This window comes from Mustelus asterias, chromosome 9 (assembly GCF_964213995.1).
Source record: "Mustelus asterias chromosome 9, sMusAst1.hap1.1, whole genome shotgun sequence".
In the NCBI taxonomy this organism is placed as follows: Eukaryota; Metazoa; Chordata; class Chondrichthyes; order Carcharhiniformes; family Triakidae; genus Mustelus; species Mustelus asterias.
Window position 1 is genome coordinate 82,178,807 of NC_135809.1, and position 24,183 is coordinate 82,202,989.

Sequence of the window (24,183 nt, forward strand, 5' to 3'; positions counted from 1 at the left end):
TAGGCTTACATTAACACTGCAACGAAGTTACTGTGAAAATCCCCTAGTCGTCACACTCGGGCTGATCGGGTACATGGAGGGAGAATTTAGCACGGCCAATGCACCTAACCAGCACGTCTTTCGGACTGTGGGAGGAAACCGGAGAACCCGGAGGAAATCCTCGCAGACACGGGGAGAACGTGCAGACTCCGCACAGACAGTGACCCGAGCTGGGAATTGAACCCGGGTCGCTGGCGCTGTGAGGCAGCAGTGCTAACTACTGTGCCACTGTATCTTCTCAGGTTTGTCAGGCGCTATATCAATGCATTTGTTCTCTCTCTTTTTCTTGCTATTTTCTGCCCTTTTCTTACCAGAGAAGATAGGACCAATTAGGCTGCCCTGAGCTGTAAGGAATGTCACTTCCTTCTGAAACACAGCTGTGTAATTCCAAAACTCCGATAGGCAGCAGAGTTCAAGTGAGATGATCCACATTAGTTTGACAATTTGCACTGCCATTTAATGCCACAGCTTTCACCTGTGGAATTTTGCTGTTAATGATGCACTTGGGGAAATAAAATTAAATCCAGCTGTTCAGAATATAATGTTGTGGCTGTCAGAAAAAGCAGTCGGGTTCATTAGTATAACCACGAGGATACGGGGTGTCAAAAGGTAAGCAGCAGTGTGCAGGCAAATGGGCACCGCTTCTGTTCACCTTGTGCCCTCCTCAAAACCTAGATTTTCCACCTAATGCCCCTTTGCCAACTCTTCAGAGGGTTGTGAGCCAAGTTAATATTTAGGAGGGATGAATTTGGTTGTGACATTGGGCGGAATTTTACAGTTGTGGCAGGGGGAAAATGTGGCGAGCTGTTCAAACGTCTATTGACCTCTGCAGACTGGAAGATCCTGTGGGCTGGAGGGGCTGTAAAATTCCACCTATTATTTTGGAGAGTTTGAAAAGTGGATATCTTTTGGTCAATGTGTCTTCATGGCAATGATGTGGAGATGCCGGCGTTGGACTGGGGTGAACACAGTAAGAAGTCTCACAACACCAGGTTAAAGTCCAACAGGTTTATTTGGTAGCAAATACCATAAGCTTTCGGAGCGCTGCTCGTTCGTCAGATGGAGTGGAAATGTGCTCTCAAACAGTGCACAGAGACACAGAAATCAATTCTGTGCACTGTTTGAAAGCACATTTCCACTCCATCTGACGAAGGAGCATCGCTCCGAAAGCTTATGGTATTTGCTACCAAATAAACCTGTTGGACTTTAACCTGGTGTTGTGAGACTTCTTACTGTCTTCATGGCAAGCCATACCTTCTCGCTGTTCTCCTTCCCCCAAGTCAATTGAATGTTTTCATGGAGGCAGTATCCCTTCACTGAAGGTGTTCACTTAGTCTTTCAAGGTCGATTCTCTCCACAACCTTTACCATCTCATTAAACATTGAAGAGTTACAATGCCCTGTTCTACATCTTACTCAAAATACTGCACGCAGACATCAGTGAGAAAGGTGGCAGGGAAGGATGGATGCCAATTGGTGTTTAAAACCCTTTCTTAATTACAGCCTCTCCTCCTCCCACCTTCTACTGTAGGAGAGAAAGGAAGATAACATTAACACAATTAAAACCATCCCCTACAATAATTACTTGAGTGGAGTTTTGGACATTTAGTTGACTTCATCAATTCATGGATCTCCTCAGCAGTTCTCGTAGGTAAAGAACTGATTTTATCCCATGATGCTACGAAGGTGCATGGGTGCACACATGCAAACACCCCAGTTTTACTCTAAATTAGCTCAATGAAGGTAATGTTGGTTCAGTATAAATCTGGCCCCAGACCTGGACCTATCTATTTAATGTCTGTCTTTTTGATTTGATTTATTGTCAGTGAAAAGTATTGTTTCTTGCGCGCTATACAGACAAAAGCATACCGTTCATACAGAAGGAAACGAGACAGTGCAGAATGTAGTGTTACAGTCATAGCTAAGGTGTAGAGAAAGATCAACTTAATGCAAGGTAAGTCCATTCAAAAGTCTGACAGCAGCAGGGAAGAAGCTGTTCTTGAGTCGGTTGGTATGTAACCTCAGACTTCTGTACCTTTTTCCTGACAGAAGAATTGGAAGAGAGAATGTCCGGGGTCCTTAATTGTGCTGGCTGCTTCGCCGAGGCAGCGGGAAGTGTAGACAGAGTCAATGGATGGGAGGCTGGTTTGCGTAATGGGTTGGGCTACATTCACGACCTTTTGTAGTTCCTTGCGGTCTTGGGCAGAGCAGGAGCCATACCAAGCTGTGATACAATCAGAAAGGATGCTCCTATGGTGCATCTGTTAAAGTTGGAGAGAGTCGTAGCTGACATGCCAAAATTTCCTTTGTTTTCTGAGAAAGTAGGGGCGTTGGTGGGCTTTCTTAACTATAGTGTCGGCATAGGGGGACCAGGACAGGTTGTTGGTGATCTGGACACCTAAAAATGTGAAGCTCTCGACCCTTTTGTACCCATTGATGTAGACAGGAGCATGTTCTCCTTTACGCTTCCGAAGTCGATGACAATCTCCTTCATTTTGTTGACATTGAGGGAGAGATTATGGTTGCTGCACCAGTTCACCAGGTTCTCTATCTCATTCCTGTACTCTGTCTCGTCATTGTTTGCGATCTGTCCCACTACGGTGGTGTCATCAGCAAACTTGAAAATCGAATTGGAGGAGAATTTGGCCACACAATCATAGGTGTATAAGGCGTATAGTAGGGGGCTGAGAACACAGCGTTGTGGGGCACCAGTGTTGAGGATGGTCGTGGAGGAGGTGTTGTTGCCTATCCTTACCGACTGTGGTGAGCCTGTGGAATTCATCACCAGAGGAAGTAGTTAATGCCAAAACATTGAATGTATTCAAGAGGCAGCTAGAAAAAGCACTTGGGGTGAATGGGATCAAAGGTTAAGGGGAAAAAGCAAGATTAGGCTTATTGAGTTGGACGATCAGCCATGATCATAATGAATGGCAGAACAGGCTCAAATGGCTTCCTCCTACTCCTATGTTTCTATGTTTCTATCAATGACCTTGAGGGAAGGAAATCTGCCATCCTTACCTGGTCTGGTCTACATGTGACGCCAACCCAGAGTAATGTTGTTGATTCTGAAATGGCTTAGCAAGTCATTCAGTTCAAGGCCAATTAGAGATGGGCAACAAATGCTGACCTTGCCAATGGTGCCCACGTTCCATCAAAGAACAAAAAAAAAGTTAGCCAAAATGGAAGGGGAAAATAAGTTAAAATGTAGGACAGTAGAGAAGTATCAAACCTTCAAGGAAATGTTTCATAACTTTCAAATATTCCATTGAGAAAGTCTCTAACATGGATGCATCATCTGAGGCTAAATAAGGAAGTTAAAGATGGCACCAAATTGAACAAAAAGGTATGTACAATGCTGCAAAGATTAGTGGTAGAAAGTAACAAGCAGGATGGATAAAAGGAGAACCAGGAGATGTGGTATGCTTCAATATGGACATCACCAGTCACCAATCTTTTAAGAGGTTTCGAGGCCGGACCACCATGGAGGGAAAATCCCTTTTTAGGGTGACCTTTAACTGTTCAGGCACACAGACAGGTAGGGGGGCCTCTCTGCATACTGGTGAGTTCTAGCCAAGGAAGTACACTGCCCCAAATTGTGTTCAGAGAATGGAAATGTCCAGTCTACCTCCTTTTAACAAGGAGTGATCCAGACACCTAAAACGTGTAGCTCTCGGCCCTTTCATCCCTGTTCACACAGACAGGGGCATGTTCTCCTTTATGCTTCCTGCTGTCAATGACAATCTCTTTCGTTTCAATGACATTGAGGGAGAGATTATTGTTGCCGCGCCAGTTCACCAGATTCTCTATCTCATTCCTGTACTCTGTCTCGTCATTGTCTGCAATCCGACCCACTATGGTGGTGTCGTCAGCAAACTTGAAAATCGAATTGGAGGAGAATTTGGCCACACAATCATAGGTGTATTAGGAGTATAGTAGGGGGCTGAGAACACAGCCTTGTGGGGCACCAGTGTTGAGGATGATTGTGGAAAAGGTGTTGTTGCTTATCCTTACTGATTGTGGTCTGTGAGTTAGGAAGCTCAGGATCCAGTCACAGAGGGAGGTGCCGAGGCCCAGGCCATGGAGTTTGGAGATGGGTTTCGTGGGAATAATGGTGTAGAAGGCTTAGCTGTAGTCAATAAATAGGAGTCTGACATAGGTGTCCTTGTTATCTAGGTGTTCCAGGGTTGAGTGCAGGGCCAGGGAGATGGCGTCTGCTGCGATCTGTTGCGGCGGTAGGCAGTTGTAGTGGATCCAGGTAGTCCGGGAGACTGGAATGGATTCGTGCCATGACTAGCCTTTCGAAGCACTTCATAATGATGGATGTCAGAGCCACCGGCCGATAGTCATTAAGGCACGCTGCTTGGTTTTTCTTAGGTACCGGGATGATGGTCGTCTTCTTGAAGCAGGTAGGGGCCTCAGATTGTTGTAAAGAGTGGTTGATGATGTCTGCGAATACCCCCGCCAGCGCAGGATCTGATGCTCATCTAGGTACCCCATCCGGGCCAGTCTTGGTCACAGTTGTAAGGGTTAGCCATAACTCTGCCTGAGCCTCAAGGCCATTGCCCTGAATAGACTTCTAGGCAAGACTTCCACCCTCATCTGGGCTCCATGAGGTACCAGTCAACTAAATGGTTAACAGCTTCCTCAGGTCCCAGCAGTGCCACTGAGGGTGGTGGCCATTGCTGGGACTGCATTTAGTTTCCAATTGCATTTGTTGGTGGAGCTGGACATTAAGCTAAGCGCTGGTAGTGGCGACGGTGCGGTGGGTATTACTCGGACTAGTCAGTCTGACCCTGGCAAGGAGGCATGAGGGTGTGGGAGCCAGGGTAGGCATGCCAGGGTTTGCCTATGTACCCATAGGGCTTGTTACAGAGATAACCTGACAACCTAGCCTGCCAACAGCCTAAGCAGTGAAAGCTGCTAAGCTTTCTACTTGGCACTGGCATGGAAGAAATGCAATGAGGGTGGGAAAAGGTCATTAAGTGACCAATTAATGGGCCTATTTGACCCACAGATAAGCAGGCCACCCACATCTCCGCCATTGTTGTAAAATTACAATGGCACTGGTGAGCAGCTGGAAGAGCACCCACGTGTCCAGTGTTACACACACCACCAACCCTGCCTCATTAATTTTCCCTTATTCAGCCCCATCTCTCTCCTACACAGTGCTGCCTCATCTCAATGCTATCTCTTGTCAGTACTATCCCTACTTGCTCTGTGCCATCTCACCTCACTGCCACTCCTCAGTACCACTCTAGTTTCTCTGATTAGTTGCTTATTTTAGAAAGGTTTGAGTTTTTCTTGCTGTTAATTGGCGGTCTTTTTTTGCCACTTAGCTAACATGGTCTGATTTGTAACAGAATGCTTCTTGACTAACCCACTAACACCAACATGAAGGACTGACAAATTTATCCGTTCACCTGTCTCTGCAGGCACTTGTTACCAATCGTATATTGAGCTGATATATTGGACACTCAAACCTAGCTGTCGAAGGGTTAACTTGCTAATATTTAATAGAATATCTACATTTTAGTGAACCAACACCAAGTAGGTGAAAGGATGCTTTATGCAGTGTGGGTGGGTTTCAGTTTGTTTAGAAGAGTTGTAGAATTTATTTATCGCGAGGATATCTAACTCCAGATGACCCATGAGATCATGAAAATTCTCACCCAGATTACAAACACATTAGTAAAGGAAGCTGTATTCCCTATTTTAGCGACATCCATTTTTCACTCAATTATCAACTCCCTCAAAATGAGTTTTGGAAGAATTATCTCTTTTTTTTGAAAACACACCTTTTTTTGGGAAGAGATAGACAGTGACAAGCTGAGGGCAACAGACCAACAGCTTGAACAATGCTGACTCCAGGCCTTAGCAACTAGCAGCACTGATTGAGCCAGCAGTGGGTCCGATGAACCCTGACAGGCCCAGGACCCAACCAGGCAGGATTGGCAGCAACGAGGGAAGATTGACAGCACCTTGGTGACCACCCAATAAACATAATTAGGTCAGGCCTGATGAACCAATGAGTCCGCTCAGAACATTGCAGCAGCCTACAAATGTAGCTGAAGGAAACACAGCAGATAAAAAGTCTTGGAAATAGATATGAAGCTAAAGGAACTCCAATTTTGCTTCCCTCCTTTGTTAGTTAAGAGGTTCAGTGTTAATCCAAAAACGGTGGTATGTTCTCATTTGTTTTCCCCATGCCAATGGCATAGATTCCCTTATGACATAATGGCTTGTAACAGAGTAGGAAAACTTGGGGTTTTTTTTGGTTGTATGTATACCAGTGAAGGGCAACATGGGTTAGTAAGTGGGCTGAATGAATGGCCTCCATTCATGTCAGTGGGCCACAAGATTGAAAGAGGCTTGTTCGCTAACCATGACTCCATGAATAAGATTAAATACATTTAATACACAGCGAATATTTCATAATGTGTTACAGAAAATGCTTAATCATTCATATATTAATAGAACTGTCATCAGTTTCAAATGGTGAAAACAAAATAAATATTTACACTTTGGTCGCAGATGGAGCACACAGCTCTCACAGTCGATGTTGTGCGTAATCAGCATGAATCTCACTTCACTTGTCCTTGCTTTGTGTGTGAATCACTTCAGTCTTACCGGTAGGAAAAAAAACTATGCAGACAGAAATCAGCAGAATGTGGTAATTCTGCGTGTGAGCAATGGTCAACAAAATGTCTCGTGGGCTACACTCAGACTCAGATGGGCTGTGTGTGGCCACCAGGCTACAGGTTGCCCACCACTGATGTACACATAAGGTTGGCAATCATCCAGGAATTAAAATATTATCCAGGCCTGTGCTGCAACTCTGGGGGGGCGGGGGGAATCACAGGAACACTGATAAATCTTTTTAAAAACTGTGAACACGTTGGTTCCAAATGTGTTGGAGATGGGACAGTCAACGCGTAACGGAGATCTGTTCACTTTCCAATTGGCATGTGAAAACAGAGCTATGCAAGGATGGATACATGTGAGAACTGATGAGGAGTGCCAGCGGTGGGAGTGGCTGACAAAGGGAGGTCAGGTCATGAAACCAGAGTTTCCTGTGAATTTTAAAGGAGAATCACCAGAAGGCATGGTGGAAACAAATTCCTCAACCCCCATCAAATGCTGCGCTCTTTTAAAATGTTCAAATATAATGGTTAAATAGATTAAAAAGTACTGTTGATTCAGTTGTATTTTCATACACTCCGAAAAATAAATATTCTGCAGGCTAGATGCAAGGCGTTTTTTTTAAGGGTTCATTGGTAACAAGTTATTGAAGAACAACTGCTTCAGCCATGTCTGTTTTAATCTGATATGGAGATGCTGGTGTTGGACTGGGGGGGCAGGGGGCACAGTAAAAAGTCTCACAACACCAGGTTAAAGTCCAACAGGTTTATTTGGAATCAAGAGCTTTTGGAGCGCTGACTCCACTCACCTGATAAAGGAGCAGTGCTCTGAAAGCTCGTGATTCAAATAAACATGTTGGACTTTAACCTGGTGTTGTGAGACTTCTTACTGTGTTTTAATCTGCATTTACGCCAAGAGCATGGGAACTACTGTAGCGGCATCTCAGTATCGTACTCTGTATCAATCCAAAAGTCTCCACTGCAAAACTGCGCATCATGCATCGTCTATGGCTGTTGAACTCTCTCCCACTGTTATTGTCAGGTTTCCTCCAGAAACAGATCAATAACAAAAGAAGTTGTTTTTCAAACTGGAGGCCTGTGACCAGCGGTGTGCCTCAGGGATCAGTGCTGGGCCCACTGTTATTTGTCATTTATATTAATGATTTGGATGAGAATATAGGGGGCATGGTTAGTAAGTTTGCAGATGACACCAAGATTGGTGGAATAGTGGACAGTGAAGAAAGTTAGCTCCAATTGCAACGGGATCTTGATCAATTGGGCCAGTGGGCTGACGAATGGCAGATGGAGTTTAATTTAGACAAATGTGAGGTGATGCATTTTGATAGATTGAACCAGGGCAGGACTTACTCAGTTAATGGTAGGGCGTTGGGGAGAGTTACAGAACAAAAAGAGATCTAGGGGTACATGTTCATAGCTCCTTGAAAGTGGAGTCACAGGTGGACAGAGTGGTGAAGAAGGCATTCGGCATGCTTGGTTTCATCGATCAGAACATTGAATACAGGAGTTGAGATGTCTTGTTGAAGTTGTACAAGACATTGGTAAGGCCACACTTGGAATACTGTGTGCAATTCTGGTCACCCTATTGTAGAAAAGGATATTATTAAACTAGAAAGAGTGCAGAAAAGATTTACTAGGATGCTACCGGGACTTGATGGATTGAGTTATAAGGAGAGGCTGGATAGACTGGGACTTTTTTCTCTGGAGCGTAGGAGGCTGAGGGGTGACCTTATAGAGGTCTATAAAATAATGAGGGGCATAGACAAGGTAGATAATCAATATCTTTTCCCAAAGGTAGGGGAGTCTAAAACTAGAGGGCATAGGTTTAAGGTGAGAGGGGGGAGATACAAAAGTGTACAGAGGGGTAATTTTTTCACACACAGGGTGGTGAGTGTCTGGAACAAGCTGCCAGAGATAGTAGTAGAGGCGGGTACAATTTTATCTTTTAATAAGCTTTTAGATAGTTACATGGGTACGATGGGTATAGAGGGATATGGGCCAAATGCGGGCGATTGGGATTAGTTCAGGGGTTTTTTAAAAAAGGGCGGCATGGATAAGTTGGGTCGAAGGGCTTGTTTCCATGCTGTAAACCTCTATGACTCTAAATTCTGTCAGACAAGGGTGGGGAGAGGGTGAGGAACAGCAATTTCTGCCTTTCTGGGTCTCTCCTGCAGTGCAGGCATCCTCCACCTCTGAAGCTAGGTCAAGTTGGAGGTGTGCAAGGGGCAGCGTGGGATGACAGCTTTTCCATATCAGCTCTCCCTTCCAGTGAAGAACTGGCTGGACTCTGCTCGAAGAACATGACAACAACTGTCAAACTCATGGGAGATGACATCCCCTTGATGCTATTTGTTGCGGAAGAGTAAACAATATTCCCACCAACACCTGGAAATCCCAGGCCCAAAACCACCCAAAGTGGAGGAAAAGCATCGAGGAAGGAGTTGAACACCTGAGAGCCAAGTGTCATCATTGCAAAGAGTGCATGGCAACCCGGGCACCCCACCCACCCACTCCTCCAACCACTGTCTGCCCCACCTGGGACAGAGATCTGAGAAGTCATTTTTAGTGTGGAAGCAAGTCATACTTAATTCCGAGGGATTGCCCAAGAAAAAGAGAATAGTAAGCACATTCTTCATTGCACACATTTACAATTTGGCTGCAATTACTGAACAGAGGACTCTTCTTTCTCCCACAGAACCAGGAGCAAAATGAAAGCTGCAAACAGATGTACGACCAACAAGTGGTGCAGTGCTCAGAGGCCCTAATGGCTTGGTTATCATTTCACTCATTAATAATGAAGACCCCGAGTCATTTGAATTAGAGTTTCATAAAATGAAAACAAAGCTTAGCTTGGGCTGGAAAGATCTCTGAAATAAATTGCAATGCAGAATGCCAAGAGTAGACTTTACTCTAAATTTCTGTACAGTTCAATACTAATCCATAAAATTGCGCTATTGTCTCTCAAATGGAGCTCAGTAAATAGAGTTGGAGGTACAGATTGGTCATGATCTAACTGAATGACAGACCAGGCTCAAGGGTGAAAGGTCTACTCCTGTTCCTATCTTCGCAATGGAAAGGTTTACTGATCCTTACTTGACGACAGTTCGGCAATGCTTTCCAGAACAGCATAAAAGATGACAGCTTCCCTGCTAAAAGCATAGGTTTAGAAAGAAAACAATGAGGAACATTCAGGATGAGCAACAGGTATGGATAGGTGTGCTGTGCACCTGCCCTGGGAGGGCCACTGTCACGATTACAAATTCACTACGCTGATTCACGAACGCATTGATTATCTAATGAATATTTTAGAATTAACACATGGAATTCAAAGGCTCAATCTTGATTCCCCTCTCTCGAGATTATAATAGCTGCGTGAGGTAGAAGATGAATCTTGTCGCTTAATGCTTGCATCTGGCAGTTTTCTGATGATCTCCAATTAGACCTCTGACTAAATAAAGTGTGATGTGGAGACGCAGTGTTGGACTGGGGTAAACACAGTAAGATGTCTCACAACACCAGGTTAAAGTCCAACAGGTTCATTTGGGAGCACAAGCCACTAGCTTTCAGAGCGCTGCCCCTTCGTCAGGCGAGTGGGATTTCAGTTCACAAACAGGGCATATAAAGACACAAACTCAATTTACAAAATAATGGTTGGAATGCGAGTCTTTACAGGTGATCAAGTCTTAAAGGTACAGACAATGTGAGTGGAGAGAGGGTTAAGCACAGGTTAAAGAGATGTGTATTGTCTCCAACCAGGACAGTTAGTGAGATTTTGCAAGCCCAGGCAAGTCGTGGGGGTTACAGATAGTGTGACATAAACCCAAGATCCCGGTTGAGGCCGTCCTCACGTGTGCGGAACTTGGCTATCAGTCTCTGCTCAGCGACTCTGCGTTGTTGTGAAGGCCGCCTTGGAGAACGCTAACCTGAAGATCAGAGGCTGAATGCCCGTGACTGCTGAAGTGCTCCCCAACAGGAAGAGAACACTCTTGCCTGGTGATTGTCGAGCGATGTTCATTCATCCGTTGTCGTAGCATCTGCATCGTCCCCCCAATCTACCATGCCTCAGGACATCCTTTCCTGCAGCGTATCAGGTAGACAACGTTGGCCGAGTTGCAAGAGTAGGTACCGTGTACCTGGTAGATGGTGTTCTCACGTGAGATGATGGCATCCGTGTCGATGATCCGGCACGTCTTGCAGAGGTTGCTGTGGCAGGGTTGTGTGGTGTCGTGGTCACTGTTCTCCTGAAGGCTGTTCTCCTCAGAAGACAAACACGGGACACGGTGGACAGAGTATCCTTCGTCGTCCAGTACTTCCCCGGAGCGGAGAAGCTACGGCATCTCCTCCGGAGCCTTCAACATGTCATTGATGAAGACGAACATCTCGCCAAGGCCATCCCTACACCCCCACTTCTTGCCTTCAAACAACCACGCAACCTCAAACAGACCATTGTCCGCAGCAAACTACCCAGCCTTCAGGAGAACAGTGACCACGACACCACACAACCCTGCCACAGCAACCTCTGCAAGACGTGCCGGATCATCGACACGGATGCCATCATCTCACGTGAGAACACCATCTACCAGGTACACGGTACCTACTCTTGCAACTCGGCCAACGTTGTCTACCTGATACGCTGTAGGAAAGGATGTCCCGAGGCATGGTACATTGGGGAAACCATGCAGACGCTACGACAACGGATGAATGAACACCGCTCGACAATCACCAGGCAAGACTGTTCTCTTCCTGTGGGGGAGCACTTCAGCAGTCACGGGCATTCAGCCTTGGATCTTCAGGTAAGCGTTCTCCAAGGCGGCCTTCACGACACACGACAGCGCAGAGTCGCTGAGCAGAAACTGATAGCCAAGTTCCGCACACATGAGGACGGCCTAAACCGGGATGTTGGATTTATGTCACATTATCAGTAACCCCCACAGCTTTCCCCCTGATCTTGCAGAATCTCACTAGCTGTTCTGTCTGGAAACAATACACATCTCTTTAACCTGTGTTGAATGCTCCCTCCACCCACATTGTCTGTACCTTTTAAGACCTGGCTGGCTGTAGAGATTTGCATTCTAATTGGTATTCTGTAACTTGATTTCTGTGTCTGTGCACTGTTGGAGAACAGATATCCACTCCATCTGACGAAGGAGCTGTGCTCCGAAAGCTTATGGTATTTGCTACCAAATAAACCTGTTGGACTTTAACCTGGTGTTGTGAGACTTCTTACTGTGGAGACAATACACATCTCTTTAACCAGTGCTTTACCCTCTCTCCACTCACATTGTCTGTACCTTTAAGATTTGAATGCCTGTAAAGACTCGCATTCCAACCATTATTTTGTAAATTGAGTTTGTGTCTTTATATGCCCTGTTTGTGAACTGAAATCCCACTCACCTGATGAAGGAGCAGCGCTCCAAAAGCTAGTGGCTTTTGCTCCCAAATATACCTGTTGGACTTTAACCTGGTGTTGTGAGACTTCTTACTAAATAAAGTGTATCACTGTGCTCTGTAATGGCAAGCTATATATATATATATATATATATACCTTTTGTTTACTGATTGAATGGGTAGCAACAGAAGATTGTACAGGCTCTGTGAGACTTAACCTCGTATAGCTAATGAAATTACTGAGCTGGATACATGTTGCTAGCTATAAAAGTGCATTGTGTATTCTATCTCAAATCCCCTGGGGAACACTATACCTGGGAGGTAACATTGATGGGTACTTTCTTCAAATACAACATCCAGCCAGCTGCGGCTGGAATGTTTCTCTTAATATATTCAGGTGCTTTGATGAGCTTGCTATTTTTCTGCGAGAATTTTGAAGTGAAACAGAAGGCTGGAGGACTATATTAGAGTCATAAAATTATACAACACACAAAAAAAAGAGGCCCTTTGGCCCATCGTATCTGCGACACTCATCAAGCACCTATCTTCTGTAATCCCATTTTCTACCACTTGGTCCATTGACCTTGGACAGAAATTTTCGGTCTTGGGGTGGGTGCTACTGGAAAATCCCGCCCAGAATGTTCTCCTGATGTTCAGAGAGAGAGAGAGGATGACCCTTTTGAATATAAATTCTCCTCCTGCAATAAATTACCTTCAACAGTCAGAAAGTACCTGCACATGGCTGTGTGGTCACTTCTGCTCCAATTTCTTAGAGAACAGCCAGGGTTGTCAAGCTCTGAAAATCTACTCAACGAACATCCCCAAAATAGGCTATCTGGTCACGTGTGTTCCTTATAAACTCTCAATAAATAGACAAATCTCCAAGTGCTTAATAGATCGAGATACAGACGAAATCAACAACAGGGATAAAGGGCCAAGAGAGCCCTTTGAAAAACTCCAAATACCTTATGTAAACACTGACTTTAGACTGTGATCTCGACTGTACAAAAACCACTGAAATTAATGGCATGAATGTGTCCTCCAAAATCTAATTACAAAGCTGCCTTGTCCAATTGTTGTATCTCGATGGCCAGGGAAACTAGACCCATCTTTACAATGGCCGGAGCAAGTTTGGCGAGAGGCTTTCAGGATCATTCTGTTCTGAACGGTGGAGTTACACATTCTGCTCTTCTGCCAGCAGGTTTGAATTTTTGAAAATGAGTTCATGTTTGTGGTTTTTTTGATGAAGGATTAGAGTTCTCCCTTATTCATCAATTGAACTCTGCTTTATATCTGTGCTCTTGCTGGCTCAGGCTAAATAACTTGTATTGATACAAAACCTTGCATCATCAAATGTCCCAAGGTGTTTCAGAGGAGAACTGTCAGACAAACAATGGACACCCAGTCACATAAAGAGATATTTGGAAAAGTGACCAACACTTGGGTCAGCCTGGTAGGTTTAAAGAAGTGACTTAAAAGGAGCGAGAGAGAGATATGCAGATAGGTTTCGGGTGGGAATTTCAGAGGGAAGGATTTTGCAGTCCTTCCCGCTGGTGGGATCTTCCAGTCCTGCCGTTAGCAAGCACCCCCCACCCCCCCCCCCCAGGGATGGAGGGTGTGAGGCACACAAAACACCGTAGACATTGGTGGGACTGAAAGATCCTGCTGATGGCCGATGGTGTGCTGCCTCTCGAATTTCCTTTCCACCCTTGCTTCGATATTATTGAAGTTCAATGTCCCCCAGTTGCCAGCACGGATTTAGGAACTGAGCTTGGAAGAATGTTGAGAATACCTGCCACAGGCTGTAGCTGTTTGCTCTGCCATAGCCCTGTCTGGATGGACCTACTACAAACGATAACCTCCTCTTATGATTGATTGGAGCAACCAATTTACAATTTATAAATCAGTGCACAGCTTCTCAGTTTCACTTACGTTTTGTGCAATATGCTGTGCTCCATGTGACAAGCACCAAGGTTCACATGCAGGATATAGGGCTGGAACGAGTCGTTTTGTCCCCAAGCATCCACTTCATAGAATCACAAGATGATTACAGCACAGAAGGCAGACATTTGGCTCATACACCAGCTCTCTGCAAGAGTAATTCAGCTAGTCCCATTCCCTTGTACTTTCCAGATAACATTATTTTTTAAACTAACCTATCCAATTCCCTTTGAAAGACATGACTGAATCTGTCTCCATCATCTTCTCAGGAAATGTATTCCAGGTCCCCAGCTACTCGCTGCATATAAAATGTCCTCTTATCACCTTGGCTTCTTTTGCCAATCATCTTAAAATCGGTGTTCTCTGGTTGTTAGCTCTTTTCCACAATGGGAACAGCTTCTCTCTATCTACTCTGCTCAGACCCCTCAAGATTATCAAATCTCCTCTCAACCTTCCCTTCTCCAAGAATAACCTCAGCTTCACCAGCCTATCCAGCTAACTGAAGTCCCTCATCCCTGGAACCATTCTTGTCACGACTTTTGCTACATTGCCACTAAAGCCTTCAACACCTGCCTTAAGGGTAGTGCCCAGATGTAGACACAATCAGTGGGATTTTGAGGCCATTCCTGCCAACGGGATCATCTGGTCCCACCAACAGTGACCCCCCCTCCCCTCACCATGGGTTCCCCAGAAAATCTGCCCAATGCTCCAGTTGAGACTGAACCTGTGTTTTATAAAGATTCATCAGAACCTCCTTGCTTTAGTACTTTATGCCTTGATTTATAAAGCTTTGGATCCCAAATGCTTTACTAACTGCTTTCTCAGCCAGCCCTGACACCTTCAACATTTGTGCATTCTAACCCGCAGGTCTCACAGTTCCTGCACACTCTTTAGGGTTGTATCCCTGATTTTATATCACCTCTCCTCATCCTACAAACCAAGATGTATCACTTCACATTTCTTGGCATAAATTTCATATGTCACCCGATTATCCAGTCCACGAGTCTCTCTACTCCCTCTTCACACTTACAATACTTCCAGGTTTTGTATCATGTGGAAATTTTGAAATTGTAGCTGCATACCCAAGTTTAGGTTATTAACGTTTATCAAGAAAGAGTGGTCCGAATATACCCTCCCCTCGTCAGATATACCACTATATTCAGCACTACTCTCTCTTTCCTGTCACTCAGCCAACTTTGTATTAGGCTGCTGGTGTCCCTTCCGTTCCATGGATCTCAATTTTGCTGTCAAGCCTGTTATACGGCACTTTATCAGACACCTCCTGGAAGTCATATGTACAGCACCACATCAACAGCATTATCCTCATTCACCCTCCATTGTTAACTCATCAGAAAATTCATTTCTATCTGAAATGTAAAATTCCAGGAAGTTCTTTTGAGACATTCATAGGGTAGTTCACGATAAATTGTGATGACCCTCCTGACACTGACACATGAGTGCCCAATACTGAGGGAGTGTTGCTGGAGGTGCTTCCAGATGAGATGTTAAACCGTGACCTCCTCCTTGCAGAACACTGAAGGTCCCATGACACTACTTTGAACAAAAGCAGGGATGTTCTCCTCAGTGTCCTAGCCAATATTTATCCCTCAACAAATAACGTTAAACACATTATCAGGTCATCACCTCAGTGTGGTTTATGGGATCTTGCTATGCGCAAATGGGTTGCTGCATTTCCCATGGTATCACAGTGGCTTAACTTAAAGGAGTGCTTCATTAGCTGTAAAGCACTTTAGGACATCCCGAGGTCAGGAATGGTGTTATATAAATGCATGGCCTTGCTAGCGATGCCCATTTGAAAGAATAAAGACAAATAAACTTCATATGTGTATTGTCTGTACTTCAGTAAGGGGTCCGCACTGAAATCTTTCACCTACAAGGACCATATTGTCAGTGGCTCTGAAGATGACCGTGGCAATAAATGTTTATGTCAGACTTCTTCCAGCTGGAGCTGGAAGTATTTACAACATCCTGCAGTTCGTTGTCGAAAGGAAGTCATGAGACTCTCACTTCAATCATGAAGGATCAACTGTTGCCACCAGCTACAGGGCAAATTCTGTGGCGAGTAACTCATCTCCTGACTCTCCAAATCTGTGCACCACCTCCAAGGCACGAGGCAGGAGTGTGATGGAATACTTCCCACTTGCCTAGATGAGTGTGCAGCTCCAACAACATTGATACCATCCAGTGATGCGAGTGTACCTTTAAGAGGTTTTTTAAAAAAATCATGATCTCTGCAGCTCTCAGTGTTTTTCAGCTCACAGCCTTAGCTGATGTCATCATGGTTTGACTGGAGATGTCATTTTATTGCTACTTAAATGGGGTTTGTTTATTTTTACTGGGATGTTTATGACGCTGCATTGTTATGGAAAAAACTGGTTGGCAGGTCAGGTGACAGGAGTTTTTTCATTTTCAGTTTGGATCTGCAAGTTTGAGTTTTAGTTTTTGAAGGGGCATCAAGTTGAAAAGAAGTCTCTCTCTTCCTGGTTTTTGGAAGTTCTGTTGGTTAGCTGAAAACAAGGTCTTGCCTTTCTGAAGGGAGAAATTGGCTGTTGGTCTTGCCTAGAGTCCCTGGTACTTTGGGAAGCTGTTCTGAGTCTATCCAGAGAACTGCAGACTTCATCCAAAGGTCTCAAGTCCAGTATCACATGAGCATTAGTCTTTGCTGGGTTAAACCTATGAAAAAGGGTCTTGTGTCTTTGGGATTGTTTTTTTTGGAAAACATTAGATATATTTGTTAAGGTTTGTACATTATAGCAGTTGTTTTGTTTCTTGTTTGTAATTGATAAGAGTTCTTGCTAATTTTCTTACACTACATGTTAACTATATACTTAAATAAACTTTGTTTGATAAAAGCTCCCTAGTGGGTCATTTGAATCATACCTCAAGTGAACATATTATGTTTATCCCAGCCAAATTCAAGAGACAAAACCTAGGATCCAGGCGGGCTCTATTAAACTTTGGAGTTTCTGACCTGAACCATAACAATCCTGACTTGAAGATATATTGCCGTTCCTTCAGTATCACTGGGTCAAAATCCTGCAATTTGCTCTCCACCAGCACTGTGGGTGTACCTACACCTCAGGGACTGTAGCAGTTCAAGAAGGCTGCTCACTATCACCTTCTCAAGGGCAATTAGGGATGGGTAATAAGTGCTGGCCTAGACAGCGGTGCCCACACCCTGCGAAAGAATGAAAAAAAAGAGAGATGAAGAGAGAGGGAGGAGATAATCTAGGAAATCCCTTTCTGTCCGGGCTGTGAAGAACACATCCAAATCCATTACTAGTAACCACAATCCCAGTTCCTCATTCACCAACAGTCCCACACCCTTATCTTCTTCTCTGTCACTGAGCATCACAACTGCATCATGGTTGGGTCTATGTTATCATAGTTTTATCTCAGGATTCGTGAGTTTGTTACTTCAGAAAATTTTCAAAGGTTAAGTAAAACCAAGAATAGCTACAGCTTCTTTTCGCCACCCTCCACCCACAGCTCACCACACATCCCCCCCCCCCCCCCCCCCCCCCCCCCCCCCCCCCCCCCCCCCCCCCCCCCCCCCCCCCCCCCCCCCCCCCCCCTCCCCTCCTGGCACTATGCTATTCTTGTCCCTTGCAGGCCGCTCATGCCCAGTGTCTCACCATGTGCTGATCCTGCCTCTATGCTATCCTTACTGTATCTACTCTGGAGGGTGTGTGTGTGAAATCAAGTGACAGCGTCTCTTTCTCACATCTGAAAAGGGGAAAACGCACAAAGGTAAAGCTATGGAGTGGGGAGCGGGTATAGTTAGAGGCGCATGCTTAAGCCATCTGCAGCTTTTAAGTCAAAAACTTAAAGAAGCTGAAGAGGGAAAAGTGGGATAGGAGAAAGATTCAGTATGAGGATACCATCATCTGTGACAATTGCTCCTCACAGCTTCAGCAATGGCCAGTCCAATAATGGCCAGCACTGCCTCCTTCTCGAGGGTTAGGAGACTTAGACATACCTGTCCCCCTCCATTTAGCTGCTGCTGCCTTCAGTTGTATGCTCCCTTATCCTGCAAGAGAGGGAAATGTGCCAGTGAGGGTCCTGCACTCTGTCTGGTTGACGTGGCTGTCATGGTTGAATAGCTGCCAGTGTGTGGAACCTTTGAGCTGCAGGTGGGAGGCTTGCTTCAGTGCGCCATGGGGGAAGGTGTGCTGGAGCATATGAATGTCAGGTATGTACGTGTCTTGATTGATAGGGATTTATGTAGTTAGGAATTGAGCAGTGTGTGAGGCTACTAGTTCATTTGGCAGGATGTAGCATTTGCAGATGCATTCACTGACCGTGATCACTCCTGTGAGATCATTGAAATTCTTGCGGCACTACATCAAGGTCCTCAGGGTCCTGGCATTGACCTCCAAGGCCATCTGCTCCCACTGCCTTTTGAGCATGTGCTTTGAGAACTGCAGGCCTCCTGTGGATACAGGATGTCTCTCCCCCTTCCCGCCTCCTCCACCCAGGTCTCCAGTGTAGCATCTGAAAACCTTGGGGCCCATTTTTCCCCCTTTGTGCCATTCTTCAATAGTTTCTCAAGTCAGAGTGACTTCCTGCTCTCCCCACAATGCACCTAAGATATGGAAGCTAGCTTGAAGTGATGCTAAATATTTAAAGCAGCAAAGAATTCGGGGGGGGGGGGGGGGGGGGGGGGGGGAAGAGAGCAAGGCAAGTGGGATTAGTTTAAGATTACTCCAGGAAAGAGTTGACACAGTTCCAATGGCCCCCTTCTGTGCTCAAAAACTTCTATAGTTTTATGACCTGCTGCATATTTCAAGCATTTTCTGCATTTTAAATTTCCTGTATTTCTCTTTCTAATCCTCAGCAGAGGATGATATGGAATTAGTGTTTGAGCAAATAGATTAAAATAACATTTGAAGTCACATTTGCATCCATTAAATTATGAAGTCGAATCTAACAGTGCACAGTTGCTACAACAGCCAGATTGAGACAGCACGATTCATTATGTACTGTTATACAGTACATTGCAAAGATCCAGGTCGCATTCTGCACTTACACCTACACAGTGCAGGCAACAGTTCCCAGAGAACAGACAACAATGGAAAAATTCTCCAGTCACAGAATGGAAATCTGGCTGATATCAGTGTAAAAGAAAAATGACGAAATAACAGTTTCAAATTCCAAGTACTCGATGAAATAAACAGCGTCATTGTAATACTTGCTAGGGCCATTCTCAAAGGTTTGTATTTTATTCCAGTAATCTATTTACTAGTGGGTTTCCTCCCTGTCCTGAAGATGCTGCCTTTTGCTGGGTTACTGTAGGGATGGGCAATAAATGCTGGTCTAGACAGCGGCACCCACAGCCCATAAAGGAATTTTAAAAATATACGAAAGGTGCCCTCCAATACCTTCAAGCAAACATTCACGCATGGAGCCTGGGTCATGAGTGGCATTAGGTTGTTCAACTGCAAAAGCATCACAGCTAAGTCCAACCCCATCCACATACATCTGAAAAGACCAGGGGGCTGAGTTTCCCCTCTGCCAGTAGTAGCTACTAGTCTCTACTCTGGCTGTGAGCAACCAACTGAGGGCAAGCTGGGGTGGTGGAGGGAGGAATGTCAGAAAGAGACTAGCAACATAGGAGCTGTTGGTCCCTGTTGTTCAGTTTCACATCAGTGATATTAAACCTCAGTTCAACCATCAGCCTATCGCTTGGACTTCTGCCTTAATCAGATTCAATAGATAGGGTGGCTGTTAATTCTGAGCACATGCAACTTAACATGAAACCGATGATATGAATCAGTGGAAAAAGGGGAGAGCTTCTATTCACAACCTTTAGAAAAATATACAGTGCTGCGGATTAGTACGACTGTTCCGTACAAGTGGGAGCCTTGCTATCCGTTCCCTTAAGAATGTTAAAAATAGAAAGCCCATGAATTCCTATGAATGCCACTAAGTGACTGAGAAAAAGATATTAGTCTTAAATCTTCTGATATGGGGAGCGGCAAATGACTCAACGCACATCTGAGGAAGACCCGACACGCACACATGCACATACATGCGTGTAAAGTTTAAACTTCCGATTGCTGGATAAACCCTTCTCAGATTGCAGTACGATTCCCTATGACAGTGGGATCAGATGGCCAGAACCCTGCAGACTTGGGCTGCCTGCCCCATATTTACGCTAGTTTTTTTTTTACATGGATAAACTCTGAGCTTTTCATAGCAGGTGTAAAGCTTGCTAAGCAGTGTAGCCCTAATTAATCAAGCTGGAGTGTCAAAGTACAATGGTAACTACAACAATGTTCACCTCTACCACAACACTGCTCAGCACATCCTAACCGCTCCCTCACCAAATGTTCAGCCCCTAACCCACCCACCTGTGGACCTGTCCTGGTCCCTCCACACAGACTCAATAGTTAAGAAAGCTCACCAACTCCTCTACTTACTCAGGAGGCTAAGGAAATTCAGCACGTCCGCTACGACTCTCACGAATTTTTACAGATGCACCAAAGGATGTATCACAGATACACCTTTCCGGATGTATCACAGCTTGGTATGGCTCCTGCTCTGACCAAGATCGCAAGAAACTATATAGGGTTGTGAACGTAGCCCAGTCTATTACTCCAATCCATTGACTCCATCTACAATTTCCACTGCATCGACATATTTTCTTCCACCTTCGACTGTCTGGAAAAATATACAAAAGTCTGAGATCATGTACCAAATGGCTCAAGAACAGCGTCTTCTCTGCTGCCATCAAACGTTTGAATGAACCTGCCTTATATTAACTGATCTTTCTCCATACCCTAGCTATGACTGTAAAACTATATTCTGCACCTTCTCCCCTATGTACTCCGTGAACAGTATGCTTTGTCTGTCGAGCAGGCAAGAAACAAACTTTCACTGTATCCCAATGTGACAATAATAAATCAAATCATCTTAGAAATGTTGACTCCCCCTCATGGCTCACCCTCTTGACAATGATCACCACCCCCCCTCCCCCGCCACCCCCCCACCTTGTCGTTTCACCTTCCAGAATCCCTGGCTCCTGTCCGGTCAATGGGGAGATGCGGGGGGTACAAATCCCACCACGGCAACTGGTGGAATTTAAATTCAATTAATAAATCTGAAAAATTAGACTAGTCCCAGCAACGGTGACTGTGACAACCATCAGCGGTCGCCATAAAAGACCATTTGGTCTACTAACATCCTTTGGGGAAGCAAATCCACCATCCTTACCCAATTCTGGCCTATACGTAACTCCACACCCACCGCAATGTGGTTGATGCTTAGCTGTCTATTCACGGGAATTAGGGATGGACAGCTGGCTTTGCTCTCGATGTCCACGTGCCACGAAATAATAAAGAAAGCAAAATGTTGGAAAAGTCCGTATGGTTGGGGAATGCAGAGTGTGAGGAGGGCGGGCATTCTTGGGAGTGAGCCAATTCAGTATTTTTATTGAGCTGTTGTCACTGTAGTAATTTTAGAAAAAACATGCAGCCAATTTGCGCACAGCAAGGTCCCACAAGCAGCAGTGACCATATAATCTGATAACATGATCGTCTTTGAGGGATAAATATGCTCATAATGGTATAGATCCATCACCGTGTGACAGACTGGCCCCTAGGGTGTACACCTATCACAGTATAATAGCTTGCTGTTTGTGTGTGGTGAGGGGGAAGAGCAGGGGGAGAAGGAGCTAAAAAAAGGGTTGACAGCTGCAGCCCAATGTTATTACCAAGGGATATGAGCCAGCACAGGAGCCCTTTGAATGAATGTCATTCAGCATTCGTGAAAGGCAGCGTTAAAGGGCTGCGGTACTTAGGAAACCCAGACCACACAGGATATCCTCTTCCTTGACATATTGGCTAAATGTTTTGAAGGAGAAATGACAACTTTCTCAAAAGCCCCATTATAAAATACTGAAATGTAATTACTTGTGGGAAGTGAGATTAGTGCAGTCATCACCCACATTTATTCTGCATAGGAAAATTGCTAAGTAAAATATTAAAAAGGAAAAAAAAAAGTTTAAACGGTATGCAAAGCTGTTTTCCATTTTTTAAAACCCTGCAACTGAAATATGTCTAAGACTGCCAGCACACAGTAGAAGCTTTTTCAAAGTCATTATCATGAGGCAGTAGTTTAAGCCCCTTAGAATGCAATCACAGTAGCAGCTGATGCAGCACATTGATGAGGACTGCAGGTCTAGCTGTGTAAATCAGAAACACATATCCTAACTTCAATATTAATGGGCAGCCTTGGGGGAGTGGGGGCGGGGGCGGGGGCGGGGGGGGGGGGGGGCGGAGGTGGGGGGATACCACAGCTTGGGCCTCCCTTGTTCTATCAAATTTAAGTTGTGACGTCCTTGATGTTATCGGGCTGCGACTTTGGTACGTTCATTCGGCCTTGCCATGCTGAAGCTTTGTCCGTGCCCTAATTTCTGCACTTTAAAGGTTAAAGGGGAGAGGATGGAACTGGGTTGTCCAAGATGGATAAATTAACCTGCCTGCCAAGGGAGGTGGAGGTTGATTAAAAATCAGAGCAGTAGAACCAGATTCAATCTGGCAAATGCAGATCCCGCCTTATTCTGGGCCACACAGAGACAGATTTATTAACTGTTGAACATGGTACTACTTGTGCAGGCAAATGCTTTTGTACCATGTCAGCGAGACAATGGCATATCAAGCTTGCAATACTTAATTACCTTGCCCACCTCGATCAGGGCTCGTCCAATAGTCTACAACGAAGCTCACAGTATGTTATCTCATTCGATCCTGTTCTCTCCTCACATGTGCAAACATACTACAATGCAGCCACATTACTATAAATGTCATAATCATAGGGTTAATGTATTGGTGTAAATACCCTGAAGAAAGCCAGGAAACAGTTTGCGAATGAAGAATTACACTTGGCATCACATCGTATTATGTGACATGAAATGAAACCTGCAAAGACATGGCGAATGTATTCATTAAAAGAATTGTGCTAAACCCCATGGCTAACTGGCAATTAAAGGCAGTGTCCAGTATGGGAGTAGGTTTGTTCGCCTCGCCCCCCCCCCCCCAAACAAAGCTACAATCCAGACTGTGGATGACATAATAATGTAATCGTTTCAAGAGACACAACCTAGCAACCAAGCGTCTCAGGCTGACAAGAGCTCCAAGCAATTCAGTCAATTTTTTCATTAGGTAAATACAGGAAAGCCGCAGACAAAGATTACTTCTTGCTGAAAATGACCTTGTTCTACAAAACATCTCGCATGGCTGATAGACTCCTAACATTAACAACTTGTTCCCTGTTGTCAGCGCAGGGTAACCTTGTCACTTAAGTCAATATTTGTACTCGCTGAAGCAGGAGCATCAATATTGGGGCTGAAACCCTTGTTTTGCTCTTGGCGCAGAGTCAGCACCAAACAAGCCAGGAATAATGAACAAAATCAGAATAAAGCTCCATATATTGTGCCCCTTACACAACAACCTCAGGTCAGGACCTGCTTCAGTCCTTCCTGTAGCAGTTCCAATTCACACACCTGCCACACCCCGGGCCCCTCAGAATAAGAATCTCAGAATCTTTACAGCTTCACAGATGGCTTTGTACTGTGGAATCGTGCCAACATGGAATAGAAAAAAAAAGAAATGCTGCCACAGGCCATCCCAAAATGCTTTACAGCAAATGAAGTACTTTTGAAGTGTAGCCATTATTGTAATGTAAGAAATGCAGCAGCCAATTTACACACAGCACGCTCCCACTAACGAAGACGTGCTAATGACCTTTCACTTCATTTTTGCTTGGCACATAGCTTCAGCCATCTCTTCCTCCCTCCCTGACTTGGCAAAAGCTGAAATATTTAAAATTAATTTTGAAGCAGAGAGATGAAGAAAGAATCCTTGCCCCCACGTGTAGTCACTTACCTTTGAAAATACTTCTTTAAATTTGAATTACTGGGCAGATTTTACACATCTCCATTAGGCAAAAAGCTGATGCAAGGTCAAGGTTGTGTTGGGAGTTTGGGTTAATTATGTAAAAGAGCTGACCTTGCAAGATTCTGCTGTTAGCTCAGTGTACCATGGGTGAGCTTGGGCCTGGGGGCTAACCATTCTGAGCACAGATTCTGTCCTACAAAAGTGACGCTTTTATTCCTTTGCTTTCTTTAGGTTTTCACA

General features: G+C 44.8%; 1 protein-coding gene across 2 annotated transcripts in view; it reads right to left on the reverse strand.

Moving 5' to 3' along the window:
• dusp8a (dual specificity phosphatase 8a) overlaps nucleotides 1-24,183 on the reverse strand; it is a 229,150-nt gene that overhangs the window by 187,675 nt on the left and 17,292 nt on the right. The window contains exon 2 of one of the 2 annotated variants that reach the window (XM_078220441.1): nucleotides 20,467-20,707. The exons of the other annotated variant lie outside the window; for it this stretch is intronic. The gene's annotated coding sequence lies outside the window, so the exon portion shown is untranslated. The remainder of the gene's footprint in view (nucleotides 1-20,466; nucleotides 20,708-24,183) is intronic. 2 annotated transcript variants of the gene reach the window in all.